Source organism: Chrysemys picta, unplaced genomic scaffold, assembly GCF_011386835.1.
Source record: "Chrysemys picta bellii isolate R12L10 unplaced genomic scaffold, ASM1138683v2 scaf19, whole genome shotgun sequence".
In the NCBI taxonomy this organism is placed as follows: Eukaryota; Metazoa; Chordata; order Testudines; family Emydidae; genus Chrysemys; species Chrysemys picta.
In genome coordinates this window covers 176,063-191,142 of record NW_027052726.1, presented here as the reverse complement: position 1 = coordinate 191,142, position 15,080 = coordinate 176,063, and positions in this window count along the sequence as shown.

Here is a 15,080-nt window from a genome sequence, read left to right as displayed (position 1 = left end):
TGTCCTGCCTCTTGAAACAGGGTCAATGAACTTGGGGAGAGAGAGAGAGAGAGAGAGATTTTCCAAAGGTTTTCCAGCCTATAAAAAGATGGGCAGAGAACCCTTAAGTTATGCTTCAGGTGAGGAGACAAGGAAAACCTGTTCCTTGGACTCTGTGGGGCTCATGACTGAGAGCTAGTCAGCCATTGGTGGGAAAGGAAGATCGGTGAGGAACCTGCCTTGAACAAAGACTGTCGCTTGTTAAGTTAGGTCTTAGCCATTACAAAGCGTATTTGTACTTTGATTATTCATAACATGTCCTGTCTTTATCCCTTAGACTTGAACACACTTAAACTTGCTCTCTTTGATTTAATAAACTCGTTTCATTTTTTATCTAAACCAGCCCAGTGCTTCGATGGAATTGAAGTGTTTGTTAATTCCAGGCGAGTTAATGAGCTAAAGAGTTTCTGTCTCTTTAAAGGAGCAATGAACTTAATGTCTGAATTGTTCCTGGAGAGGAAGACTGTGCGGGGGGGAGGGGGGGAAGAATTTGGAGGGCATTGGGGTCACTCTGCAAACAGTCACTGGGCCATGAAAGCCAGGGGGTGACCTGAATGCTTGTCTGTTGGTGTCCAGGCTGTGAGCTACAGCAGCAGAGCATTTAGGGCACCCAGAGGTGCAGGGCTGGCAGTAATGTTAGGATATAGATATTCAGGCCTGTCTGTAAAGGCCTATACTTTAAGAATTTATGTGTATTCTTATCACTTAGCTAGTTATAAAAGAAAGAATCAAAATCACTGTCTGTGTAAGGGCCTTCTCTTACTGTGACAGTCTGAGGCCTGGTTCTTAGGCTAAGGCCTTTGGCGAAGCAGCCATAAACTGGGAAGTGAACGGTCACATCCTCACATTCCAAACTAGTCACATTGAAATAAGGTGCTATTGGGCTGTTAGGAATACAATCCTGTCCTGCAGGGCCGGCGCAACCCGTTAGGCGACCTGGGCGGTTGCCTAGGGCGCTGACATTTGAGGGGCAGTGGCAGAACATCCGGCCTCTGTGGTCATCGGCGGTATTTTGGGGGCGGGACCTTCCGCCACCTAGGGCGCCAAAAAGGCTGCCGGCGCTCCTGCTGTCCTGATATTCCTATCACCTCCAGAGAAAGGGAAGAGCCTAGAAGATGTAAAAGGAAACTTAGTTTGTTCGGCTGAGTCACTTATCAATAGCTGGGATGTGAAATCCTCATTTCTGTATTGTTCTATCACTGTAGTCTCCACTTCCCTATTGTTTGTCTGTATAATCTGTCTGGTTCTGTGATTGTTTCTGTCTGGTGTATAATTAATTTTGTTGGGTGTAAACCAATTAAGGTGGTTATTTAACCAATTATATCCCACCATGTTACAGTATGTTAGGATTGGTTAGTTAAATTTCAGTAAAATGATTGGTTAAGGTATAGCTAAGCAGAACTCAAGTTTTACTATAGTCTCTGCAGTCTATCAGGAAGTAAGGGGGAATGGGAACAGGGAATGGGGGTGTAGGAAGTGGAATCATGGTTTGCTGAGGGTGGGGGGGAATGGGAACAGGGACACAGGCAAGGCTCTGTGGTGTCAGAGCTGGGAAGGGGGACACTGAGAAGGAAACTGGAATCATGCTTGCTGGAAGTTCACCCAATAAACATCGAATTGTTTGCACCTTTGGACTTCGGGTATTGTTGCTCTCTGTTCATGCGAGAAGGACCAGGGAAGTGAGAGGATGAAGGAATAAGCCTCCTAACAAGTAACACAACCCCTTACTGGTCTGGGTTGAACTCCAAAATCTCCCCAAGGCAGTGGGGCTGGTGGGCAGAGCTGGGTTCTGGTACCAGCTCGGTTTCCAACCTGCTGGGTGAGCCTTGGGAAGTCCCTGGCCCTCTCTGTGCCTCTGTTTACCCTCACAACTTTGGTCTGTTGTGCAAGATTGTGAGCTTGTTAGGGCAGGGATTGTCTCTCGCTCTGTCTATGGAACAAGTGGCACAACTGGGCCCCCAATATCAGTGCCTCCAGCTGCTGTCATGACACAAACAATAATCAGGGTTGTGAACAAAAGCTTGAAATAGTGATGTGGGTGTAACTGATGCAGCAATGCTGCTTGGGTCTGCAGAGAGCCTGAGTCCATCGCCCTGAGATGGGGGAGCTGGCCAGAGTGTAGCTGACACAGCAACACTGCCAGAGTCTGCAGAGAGCCCCAGCTAGGACTGGGCAGCACCCCCTAGAGCTGGGCAGGAGGAAGCTATCTGACCCCAGCGTCAGAGAAGACCAGGAGGTACAGGGGCCCACTGGCAGCAGGGGTCAGACTAAAGGAACAAAGTGGTGCCCTCTCCCAGTTACCCAAGAATAAGATGCTGCTCCCCATGGACGGCACAGATCCCACTAATGGAGCCCCCTTTCCCCATGCATGGTGCGGATCCACCTGGGCCAGCCCCCCCCTCTCCTGCTGGATAGTCCAGATCCCCCTAGGGCTGCGCCCACTCCCCACAGATGGTGTGGACCCCCTGGGGCCAGCCCCCACTCTCCATGGGTGGTGCAAATCCCCCTAGTATGGGCTCCTCTCCCCATGGACAGCACAGATCCTGCAGAGGCTGGCCTCCCTCTCCCCATCAGAATGGCCATACTGGGTCAGATAAATGGTCCATCTAGCCCAGTGTCCTGTCTTCCGACAGTGGCCAGTGCCAGGTGCCTCACAGTGAATGAGCAGAATAGGCAATCATTGAGCGATCCATCCCCTGTCATCCACTCCCAGCTTCTGGCAAACAGAGACTTAGAGACACCCAGTGCATGGGGTTGCATCCCTGCCCATCCTGGCTAATAGCCATTAATGGACCTATCCGCCAGGAAATTATCTAGTTCTTTTTTTAAACCCTGTTGTAGTTTTGGCCTTCACAATATCCTCTGGCAATGAATTCCACAGGTTGACTGCATGCTGTATGAAGAAATACCTCCTTTTGTTTGTTTCAGACCTGCTGCTTATTAATTTCATTAGGTGACCCCTAGTTCTTGTGTTATGTGAAGGAGTAACTAACACTTCCTTATTCACGTTCTCCACGCCAGTCAAGATTTTATAGATCCCAATCATATCCCCCCTTAGTCATCTCTTTTCCAAACTGAAAAGGCCCAGTCTTATTAATCTCTCCTCATACAGAAGCTTTCTCCCTTTTCCAGTTCTAATTGTAACCTCCCTTTCCCTCCTGGGTTACTCCGGAGAAGGCAACACTCACCTGTGTGCCTGATGCTGACAATAAAGGCAAGCCTGAGTATCCCAGTGGTGATGTTGGATAGGTGGGAATCCTCTCTCCACCCCTCTGCTGCAGTCCTTTTACTTGTAAAGGAAATTAAAATTGGTAGTGTCTCCTCCTGGCTGGGCCCTGTAGGTACACACAATGGTGTGCCTTGGGAGTCTCCAGGAATAAATTTAACTTAATCTGCGCAATGGGTGTAACTCAGAAATATCAGTTAGAAACAATACACACCCAATAGACACTTAACACCAGTCTAACACACCTTTGGTTAACAATTTAACGAAACATGGCCTAACAGACTGAGACTGAATGTCACTACTAATTTAAATCAGCACAGCGGGCAGTTCAATAAATACAGTTTATGGTAGTAAAGGAAACTTATCTAATGTGCCACCACTTACCTGACCCCTGAATGTGCACACCTCTGGATTTCAGAGTTCTAAACACTATCTTGCATAGGTGCGCTTGGAGACCTTGAAGCTGGGGACAGCACTCTCTTGGTCCAGTGAATCAGTCCAGACTTCTAATTCGGGATCAGACCAAGCTGCATACCCCCTCTGAAGACAAGTTGTTATGACCAGATGTCAGCAACCCTGGGTTTTGGTTCGATGACAAGACCGCTCTGCCTCTTCTCAGACAACCCCTTAGAGGCTCTTTGCTGTCCCCCTTCCTTAGGGTAACCAGATCACCCAGGTCAAATATTGGGACGCAGGAGGGGGGCACATGGCATGGCAGGGGGAGCAGAGCAAAAACACACAAAAACATACACACCAACCACCCCCGCTTCCTCCTCCCTCCACAAGCGCTGATGGAAGTGGCCGATGGCCAAGCTCGGCGGCTGCGGCTCTGACGCCCGGGCTCGAGCCCGGGCCTGCTGCGGGGACTTAGCAGCGCGCACAGCCAGTCGCGTCTGGGCTGGCTGCCCAGCTGGTGCAATCCCGCGGCAGCCCCGGGGCTGAGGCATCGGCAGCCCAGCCCTATGCGTTCCCCTGCAGGACCCGAGCGGGACGGGGGGGGTGGGGCGGCACTCCGGGGCCGCCGTGGGATAGCACCAGCTGGGCAGCAGCCCAGACACGACTGGCCAGGGGCTGGGCGCAGTGTGCACGCTGCTGGGTCCCCGCAGCAGGCCCAGGGGGTTCCGACCCGGGTGCCAAAGCCGCCGCCGCCGAGCTTGGCCATTGGCTGCTTCCTCCCCCCATGGCAGTGGGAGCTGCAGCAGCGGCTGCTCCCGAGTCCCGCTGCCCAGGGGGAGAACAGCCACCGCCTGGCCCCACAGGCCCCCCCCTTTCTCTCCCTCCAGGTACCACCCGACTGAGTCCTGCCTGCACTCAGGGCCAGGCTGGACTCTCACTCACCCCGGCCCCGCGCTCCCCCTTGTGTCTCCTGGGCCTCCCTCCAGCGCTTGTGGAGGGAGGAGGAATGGCGAGCCTGGGGAAGAGGCGGGGATTCGGGGAGGGAGCCAATGGGGGAAGGAGGGGACAGAGTAGGGCGGGGGGGCGTGAGCCCTTCCAGGCACCGGAGCATTTGCTTGTTTGTCCAGTGTCCTGACCTAACATTGGTCGGGATGCGGGACAAACAAGCAAATATCGGGACGTCTGGTCACCCTACTCTTCCTTTGCAAGCACTTTCCCTCACACACCGTCACTGCAGGCCCACCTCAGTCAGCTCTGGGCATGGCCACAGTCTCTGCCCTGGCTCCAGTGAAGCTGCAACCACCGCCGAGGCTCCCTGCTCGATCAAAGCACCAACAGGTCTCAGCAGTAGCTTCTGGATTCCTAGCAGCAGCTCCTGCCAGAGGTACCGACTTTTACTTTTCCCCAGGGGTGCTCCACCCCCACTCTGCCCCTTCCTTCAAGGCCCCACCTTTGCTCTGCTCCTTCCCACCCCCACTCCACCCTCCCCTGAGGAACTTGCTCCGCCCCTCCCCCAAAGCCCCACCCTCACTCTGCCCCCTCCTTGAGGCCCCTGCCTACCTGATGCTCGCTGCTCTCCGCCCTCCCTCAAACCTATCAGCTGTTTGGCCGCATCCCTGATCAGCTGTTGGGCAGCACCCCAGATTAGCTGATTGGGGGCACTGCCCAACAGCGGATCGGCAGTGCAGCCAAACAGCTGTGGCTAGTAGGGGGATGAGCACCCACTATTTCCCCCCCCCCCCCCGGATGCTCCTGCCCCGGATCACCTACAGAGTCGTTGCCTATGGCTCCTAGTATCGACGGAGCTCCATCAAAACAATGTCAGCTCCTCTCCAAAATGGAGCCCACCGCATGCTCTCCCTGGGAGGGGAAGTCTCTCTCTCGCTCACTCACTCTCTCTTTTCCCCCCAAGGCATCATGGGAGTTGATTGCAGAACTCAGGATCTTCCCAGCTGGAACACTCCCAATTAATTTTAGAGGCCCCTTATAATCAGGCATGGACTCACCCCTGCAGCGCCTCCTGCTGGTCATCCAGGGAATTAGCTCTTCCAGCCTCTGGAGCGCTCTCTGCAGGCCGGTGATCCGCCTGTCATTGGCCCCCGTGTCCCTCCCAGACCCTGGTGCCCTTGGCTTAGGTGCTGCCCCCCCTGGCAGTACCCCACTCTTTCTCTGGGTCTCCCCATTCCCATCCCAATGTCACCTCAGTCATGGCTACTGCCAGTCACCATCTAGGCCCCATGCCCTGGGGCAGGCTGCAGTCTATCAACCAATCACCACAGGCAACAAGGGGTTTGGACTGGCTGCCTTTACCCACCCTAAGGCTTCCCCTCTGCAACCCCAATACCTATATGGGCCTAGGACCAGGACCTGCAGCCTAGGGAATTGCTGGCCTAGGGCTTCCCAGCCCTGCCTCACTCTAGGTCCCCAGGTGAGCTCCCTGCACCCAGGCCTGTGTCTCTCTCCACTCAGAGGGAGACTCCTCTAGTCTGCCTACCCTGGCCTTCTTATAAGGCTGAGTGGCTCAGTTTGGGGCATGGTCCCAGCTGCAGCCACTTCCCCAATCAGCCGGGGTTTTGCTCCTTTTTACCCAACCCCAGCCCTCTCTAGGGCTTTTCCAACCCCTTCAGGGCTGGAGCGGGTGATCACCCCGCTACACCCCTCTACTAAATGGTGCCTACATAATATATCTTTTTTGAGATGGGGTGACCATGTATGGCATGGATCCCCTAGTGCGTCCCCATCATCGCATGAACAGCACAGATACCTGTAGCATGGACCCAGTTCCTAATGGATGGCATAGATCCCTCTAGTGCAGGGGCCCCTCTCCCCGTGGATTCCCCCTACTGCGGGCCCCTTTTCCCAGTCCCAATGGACGAGGTGGATCCCCATAGTGCAGTCCTTCCTCTCCATCAACACTGTGTTTCCCCTTAGTGCAGGCCCCTCTCCTCACTCTAGGGTGATGAGATGTCCGTTAAAATCCGGTCAGCGGTGCTGCGGAGCTAAGGCAGGCTAGTCCCTACTTGTCCTGGCTCCGTGCTGTGCCCTGGAAGCAACCAGAAGGCCTGGCTCCTAGGCAGGGGGCCCATGGGGCTCTGCATGCTGTCCCCGCCCTGAGCACCGGCTCTGCACCGGATCCCGGCCAATGTCTGTGGAGCTTCGTGAGCGCCCCCGCCAAGAAGTCCGACCTGCTGTCCGCTTCCAAGGTGCAGCATGGAGCCAGGACAGGCAGGCAGCCTGCCTTAGTTCCGCAGCAGCACCAACTGGGAGCCGCCTGATGGAAGCCCATGCCCCAACACCTTGACCTAGCCCTCAGGCCCCCCCAAACCCGGAGACCTCTCCTCCACCTCAAACCCCTCATCTCCAGGCCCACCCCAGAGCCTGCACCCCCAGCCCAGAACCTGTACACCCTCCTGCACCCCAACCGCCTGCCCCAGCCCTGAGCCCTCCCCAACCTGGATCCCCCTCCTGCACCCCAGAACCCATACCCCCAGCCCAGAGCTCTCACCGCCCCCCCCGGCACCTCAACCCCCTGGCCCAGCCCAGAGCCCCCACCACACTCTGAATCCCTCAGCACCACCCCTCAGCCTGGAGCCCCCCCCAACCCCTCATTCCTGGCCCCACCCCAAAGCCAACACCCCCAGTCCAGAGCTCTCACCCCTGCCACACTCCAACCCCCTGCCTCAACCCACAGCCCACTCCCACATTCCGAATCTCTCGGCCCCACCCCACAGCCTGGAGCCCACTCCTGCACCCAACACCCCTCATCCCCAGCCCCAGCTCAGAGCCCTCACCCCCTCCTACACCCCAACTTCCTGCCCCAGCCCAGAGCCTCCTCCCGCACCCTGAACCCCTCATTTCTGGCCCCATCCCGGAGCTGGGCCTCGGGGAAGGGGAGGGGCCTTGGGCAAGGGTCGGGGCTAGGGTGTTCGGTTTTGTGCCAATAGAAAGTTGGCAATCTTACCCCACTCCCAATGGACAGGGTGGACCCCCTATTGTGGGCCCCCTCCCCATGGATGGCATGGATCCCGCTAGGGCGGGCCTCTGCCCCTGCACTCCAAGTGTCATGTCCCTGTACCAGATGTGGATTGGTGACAGAGCTCGCTTACACATGCCTGATGTGTTCCTCATAAGAACCTTTATTGCTTTGCCAGATGGCTAGGTTTACATAAGGTATGTTATACACAGTGCCACCTAGTGGTATAAGACAGTTTAACATTCCATTGCAACTCCCCCTTTAAGTTCTACATTCCTGCCATTTACAAAGTTTACACTATCACACTATCTTTGAAGCTCAGTACGTGTCGGTCTGTTACGTGTCTCTGAATCGCACTGGTTTGCTAATTACGTGACCTGAATGCGTAACAACTTGGTCATCTGGTTGCAATGACTGGCTGTGGTCAGTATGGAATCCTTGAGGTCTTCTTCTTCTTCTGCATCTGTCCTTTATAGAGTTTTCTCTGTTGATTGTTCTTTCTGAGGAACAAACTGCAGATGTTGACTCTTTCTGTTGAATTCTCCACTGTTGGTCTCACTCACATATGATCTGGGTACTGAACTCCTTTTCTTTACAACAGTTGGAATTGAGCATCTTTTTTCTCCATCTAATTTGACATGAACATAGTCACCAGGTTCTAGGCCTGACATTTGTGTAACTGATTGATGTCTGTTGTAAAAGTGTTTGTAGGCTCTTTTAGCCTTTTGGTCTGATTTGGCTATTCTCTTCACGTCTGGCCACTTTGGCAATTGATTCTTTTCCAAAGTTGAAACAGTCATTCTGAGTTGTCGTCCCATCAGGAACAGTGCTAGACTATATCCAGGAGCTGGTATTGGTGTTGATCTGTAACTCAGAAGAGAGAGGAATGGATCTTCCTACGGTAGGATTTTCTTGGCTACAGTCATATTGTGTTTGCAATTACTTAGATTGTGCTGCAGTGAATTGTGGTCTGTTGTCTGTCACTAGTAGTTCTGGAATGACAAAGTGAGCAAAAGTGCACTTCACTTTCTCAATAACATTATGATATTTATGTCTTTCAAGTACATTATTTCAATATACCTGTACAAATAGTCCATGACAACCAGGTAACAATGTCCTCTGAATCTGCATAAATCTGTAGCTAGTCTCTTCCAAGGTCTGTCTGGTACAAGTGTTATTAAAGGTTCTTTGTGTTGTGTTGGTCTGTTAGTTGTGCAGTGTTCACATGCAGATACTTTATTCTTTATGTTCTTGCTGATGTCTGACCACCACAGAGTCTGGTTGGCCTGTTCACAGCATTTAGTTAATCTTTGATGTCAGGAGTCCATTTGACTTGCTTAATTCTCCACAAACCAGAAAGTAGTTTCTTGTCACTTTCCAGCCACTTCTAATGTAACATAGAACTTCCTGAAGTTGCCTGTCTGTCGAGGTTGCTTTGTGTAGCTGGAGTAGTCTCTCTTTTCTGACCCTGATCTATATGCATCCACAACATCTTCTTGTCTCAGGGGATTTATGATAAAGACTTTTAACACTCAAGTGTCTCCTTATAGTTTCTAAGCTAGTTTCAGGTTTGGCAAGTTGCTCTAGGTTTTGCTGTCTCGCCAGCCAGACAGCGCTGCCCTCTGTATAGCTGTGGCTAGGGTTAAAGCTCTCTTCAACTGTAGCTGCTATGAAAGATTTTTATCTGTTAACCCAATAGCCTCTGATATTTTCATGTTTTGCATTCCCAAAATCACAGTTTTCAGCCAGTATATGGAGAGTTCTTATAAAACACTGAACATTTTCCTTGAATTCTTTGGTGGAAACATGCACTTTCATAAATCACATTTCTCTGAGGTATACAGTGTAAGCAGAGTCTGAATGAGCTCTCCCCTGACAACTAGTGGTGAGGTGTGGAAAAGGACCTCAGGAGCTGATCTTGTTTGCATGGGCACACCCACCCTGCCTAGGTGCTCAGCATGATGGGATTGCTTGCCCAAATGATCATAGAAGATTAGGGTTCGAAGAGACCTCAGGAAATCTTCCAGTCCAATCCCCTGCTCAAAGCAGGACCAATCCCCAACTAAATCATCCCAGCCAGGGCTTTGTCAAGCCGGGCCATAAAAAACTCTAAGGATGGAGATTCCACCACCACCCCAGGTAACCCATACCAGTGCTTCACCACCCTCCTAGTGAAACAGTGTTTCCTAATATCCAACCTAGACCTCCTCCACTGCAACTTGAGACCATTGCTCGTTGTTCTGTCACCTGCCACCACTGAGAACAGCCTAGCTCCATCCTCTTTGGAACCCCCCTTCAGGAAGTTGAAGGCTGCTATCAAATCCCCCCTCACTCTTCTCTTCTGCAGACTAAATAACCCCAGTTTCCTCAGCCTCTCCTCATAAGTCATGTGCCCCAGCCCCCTAATCATTTTTGTTGTTCTCCGCTGGACACTCTCCAATTTGTCCACATCCTTTCTGTAGTGCGGGGACCAAAACTGTACACAATACTCCAGGTGTGACCTCACCAGTGCCGAATAGAGGGGAATAATCACTCTTCTCGATCTGCTGGCAATGCTCCTACTAATACAGCCCAAGATGCCATTCGCCTTCCCGGCAACAAGGATACACTGCTGACTCATATCCAGCTTCTCGTCCACTGTAATCCCCAGGTCCTTTTCTGCAGAACTGCTGCTTAGCCAGTCGGTCCCCAGCCTGTAGCGGTGCATGGGATTCTTCCTTCCTAAGTGCAGGACTCTGCATTTGTCCTTGTTGGCCCAATCTTCCAATCTTTCTAGGTCACTCTGGACCCTATCCCTACTCTCCAGCATATCTACCTCTCCCCCCAGCTTAGTATTATCTGCGAACTTGCTGAGGGTGCAATTCATCCCATCATCCAGATCATTAATAAAAGTGTTGAACAAAACTAGTCCCAAGAACGACCCCTGGGGCACTCCGCTTGATATCGGCTGCCAACTAGACATTAAGCCATTTATCACTACCCATTGAGCCCGACAATCTAGCCAGCTTTCTATCCACCTTATAGTCCATTCATCCAATCCATACTTCTTTAACTTGCTGGCAAGAATACGGTGGGAGACCGTTGTGACCTTATTGACATAAACTGTGACCGTATAGATCATTGTTGCAACTAGGGTCCTATGGTTGCACCAGTTCTTATACAGAGGAGGCCAGGTGCGGTGTCTATGGGAAGATTGTAGTTCGTTGGTTATGATTATGCTGTCTGTATGTGTGTATCATTTTTGTATTTGAAGTTATGAATGTTGGCTATGTATTTGTTTAATTCTAAGTAGCCTCAGTGAAGCATTTGGTCAGCATCTTGAGAAAGGACTATTCTCAGTAAGTGCCCAATCAGGAAACACTTAACTGACAATGAACTTTGGAAGATGCCAATCCACATCTGAGCTTTCCTGAGAACATTCGAACTAACATGTAAACAACGGCGTCGGCCTGCAAAAAGCTGAATCATTCATAGACATGTGACTTGCCTAGGTGACTGCAAACTCCATCTTGTTGAGGGGATTTTACACAGGAGAACAAAGCGGTTTCCCCCCACAAGAGAGAGACTATATAAGGCCTTGGAAGCCCCTCCATTTTGTCTTCAGCTGGCCCAAAAGAGATGCCTGAAAGAAACTGTAACAAAGGACAGTAACTATCTGGGTGTGAGTGATTGCTGGACCCAGACTAGGAAGGCATCTAGTCTGTGAAAGAAGCTTATTGGAACATCTCTGAGGGTGAGATTTACCTGTATTCAGTTTCTTAATGTATTAAGCTTAGACTTGCATGTTTTTGTTTTATTTTGCTTGGTAATTTACTTTGTTCTGTCTGTTATTACTTGGAACCACTTAAAGCCTACTTTTTAAACTTAATAAAATCACTTTTGTTTATTAATTAACCCAGAGTAACTGATTAATACCTGGGGGCGTAAACAGCTGTACATATCTCTCTATCAGTGTTATTGAGGGCGGACAATTTATGAGTTTATGCTGTATAAGCTTTATATAGAGTAAAGCGGATTTATTTGGGGTTTGGACCCCGTTGGGAGCTGGGTATCTGGGTACTGGAGACAGGAACACTTCTTAAGCTGTTTTCAGTTTAGTCTGCAGCTTTTGGGGGACGTGGTTCAGGCCTGGGTCTGTGTTTGCAGCAGGCTAGCGTGTCTGGCTCAACAAGACAGGTACTGAAGTCCCAAGCTGCCAGGGAAAACAGGCTCAGAGGTAGTCTCAGCACATCAGGTGGCAGTCCCAAGGGGTTCTCTGTGACCCAACCCATTCATAACCGTATCAAAAGCTTTGCTAAAGTCAAGATATATCACATCCACCGCTTTCCCCATATCCACAGAGCCAGTTATCTCATCATAGAAGGCAATCAGGTTGGTCAGGCATGACTTGCCCTTGGTGAAGCCATGTTGACTGTTCCTGATCACCTTCCTCTCCTCCAAGTGCTTCAAAATGGATTCCTTGAGGACCTGCTTCATGATTTTGCCAGGGACTGAAGTGAGGCTGTAGTTCCCCAGCTTCTGTACCAAATGACTAGAGGAATGTGACACCAATTTTTAAAAAGGGCTCCAGATATGATCCCAGCAATTACAAGTCTGACTTCAGTACCGGAGAAACTGGGGAAACTATAGTAAAAAACAAAATTGTCAGATACATAGATGAACATAATTTGTTGGGGAAGAGTCAACATGGTTTTTGAAAAGAAAAATCATGCCTCACCAATCTACTAGAATTCTTTGAGGGAGTCAATAAGCATGTTGACAAGGGGAATCCAGTGGATATATTGTACGTAGATTTTCAGAAAGCCTTTGACAAAGTCCCTCACCAAAGGCTCTTAAGCAAAGTAAGCTGTCATGGGATAAGAGGAAAGGATCTCTCATGGATTGGTAACTGGTTAAAAGATAGAAAACAAATGGTAAGAATAAACGGTCAGTTTTCAGAATGGAGACAGGTAAATAGTGGTGTCCCCCAGGGGTCTGTAATGGGCCCAGTCCTATTCAACATATTCATAAATGATCTGGAAAAAGGGATAAACAGTGAGGTGGCAAAATTTTCAGATGATACAAAACTACTCAAGATAGTTAAGTCCCAGGCAGACTGCAAAGAGCTAGAAAAGGATCTCTCAAAATTAGGTGACTGGGCAACAAAATGGCAGATGAAATTAAATATTGATAAATTCAAAGTAATGCACATTGGAATACATAATCCCAACTATACATATAAAATGATGGGGTCTAAATTAGCTGTTACCACTCAAGAAAGAGATCTTGAAGTCATTGTGCATAGTTCTCTGAAAACATCCACTCAATGTGCAGCGGCAATCAAAAAAGCGAACAGAATGTTGGGAATCATTAGGAAAGGGATAGATAATCAGACAGAAAATATCATATTTCCTCTATATAAATCCATGGTACCCCATCTCAGAAAAGATATCCTGGAATTGGAAAAGGTTCAGAAAAGGGCAACAAAAATAATTAGGGGTATAGAACAGCTTCCGTATAAGGAGAGATTAATAAGACTGTGACTTTTAAGCTTAGAAAAGAGACGACTAAGGGGGGATATGATTGAGGTCTATAAAGTCATGACTGGTGTGGAGAAAGTAAATAAGGAAGTGTTATTTACTCCTTCTCATAAAACAAGAACTAGGGGTCATCATATGAAATTAACAGTCAGCAGGTTTAAAACAAACAAAAGGAAGTATTTCTTCACACAACACACAGTCAACCTGTGGAACTCTTTGCCAGAGGATGTTGTGAAGGCCAAGACTATAACAGGGTTCAAAAAAGAACTAGATAAATTCATGGAGGAGAGGTCCATCAATGGCTATTAGCCAGGATGGGCAGGGATGGTGTCCCTAGCCTCGGTTTGCCAGAAGCTGGGAATGAGCGACAAGGAATGGATCACTTGATTACCTGTTCTGTTCATTCCCTCTGGGGCACCTGGCATTGGCCACTGTTGGAAGACAGGATACTGGACTAGATGGACCTTTGGTCTGACCCAGTATGGCCATTCTTATGTTCTTATGCCCTGTCTGCTTCCCCATAGCATAAATTAAAGAAGATTCTCATAGACTCATAGACTTGAAGGTCAGAAGGAACCATCATGATCATAGAATCATAGAAGATTAGGGTTGGAAGAGACCTCTGGAGGTCATCTAGCTCAAAGCAGGACCAACCCCAACTAAATCATCCCAGCCAGGGCTTTGTCAAGCCGGGACATAAAAACCTCTAAGGATCGAGATTCCACCACCTCCTTAGGTAACCCATTCCAGTGCTTCTCCACCCTCCTAGTGAAATAGTTTTTCCTAATATTCAACCTAGACCTCTGTGACGAACTGGGCCTGTTCTTACTGTGGTCTGTGAATGCTGACAGGGGAGTGTGGCTAGGATAGTCTGCATTGGGGGATGGGTTTGGGAGTCTGCCCGAAGGCGAATACCTGAGCGTGTAACATGAGAACCCAGGAAGGGGTTGGAGGCCAGGTGACACCTTGGCCCGGGAAACTGAACAAAGGCGGTGGGAGGGGTCGCTGAAGGCAGAGTGCTGGAAGCGGGCTGGAGAGATGGCTGGGAGGGAGAGATGGCTCTGACCCCCCAAAGGGGGGTGGGCTGGAATGCCCTGGGACCCCAAGCTGGACCTAACTGAGGGGGGGCCCTGTTGTCTGTGCCTGCGTGACCTGTCTTGGACTGTATTCCTGTCATCCAAATAAACCTTCTGCTTTACTGGCTGGCTGAGAGTCATGGTGAATCGCAGGAAGCCGGGGGTGCAGGGCCCTGAGTCCCCCAATACTCCGTGACAACTGGTGGCAGCGGCGGGATCTACTGCACCCCGTGGACGGCGCTTCCTGCAGTAAGTGACTGGGGAGCAGTAAAACGAAGGGGGATTGACGGGGACCAGGCGTGCTGAAGAGTGAGAGAGAGACGGTTATTACCCCTGGGAGTGTGTGACCAGCGAGAGGGACTTTTGCAGTAACAGGGTCCCCCGGGGGGATCGCAGCGAGTGGTCCCAGGGGCGGAGGAGTCTGCAGCTCGACCCTGGCAGAGAGGTGGTGACCTCGAGAAGGGCTGGCACACTAGGGGTCTCCCTGGGAACTGTGGGGAGCTGTGAGCACACAGGCCGGTGAGTGGCCAGCAGGAAGATGTATGCCAAGCGGCTTAAGAGCGACCTGGTGGAGCTGTGCAAGCAGAGGGGGCTGCGCAGTGGGAGGCTCACCAAAGAACAGCTCATTGCCCGGCTGGAGGCAGAAGATCGCGCGAATGAACTGCTCCCTGTGTCTCAGGGAAGCAGCCTGGCAAATGCAGCACAGGCACCAGAGTCTGTCCCAGCTGGGAGTGGTCAGCCGGCTGCTGAGGGCTTCCCGAGACCCCTCCTTCCTATGCCTAGGGGAAGGGTGGGGAGGAGCCCAGCAAATACCGAAGGCGCCGTGACCCCCCCGGCCAGCAGGGGATCCT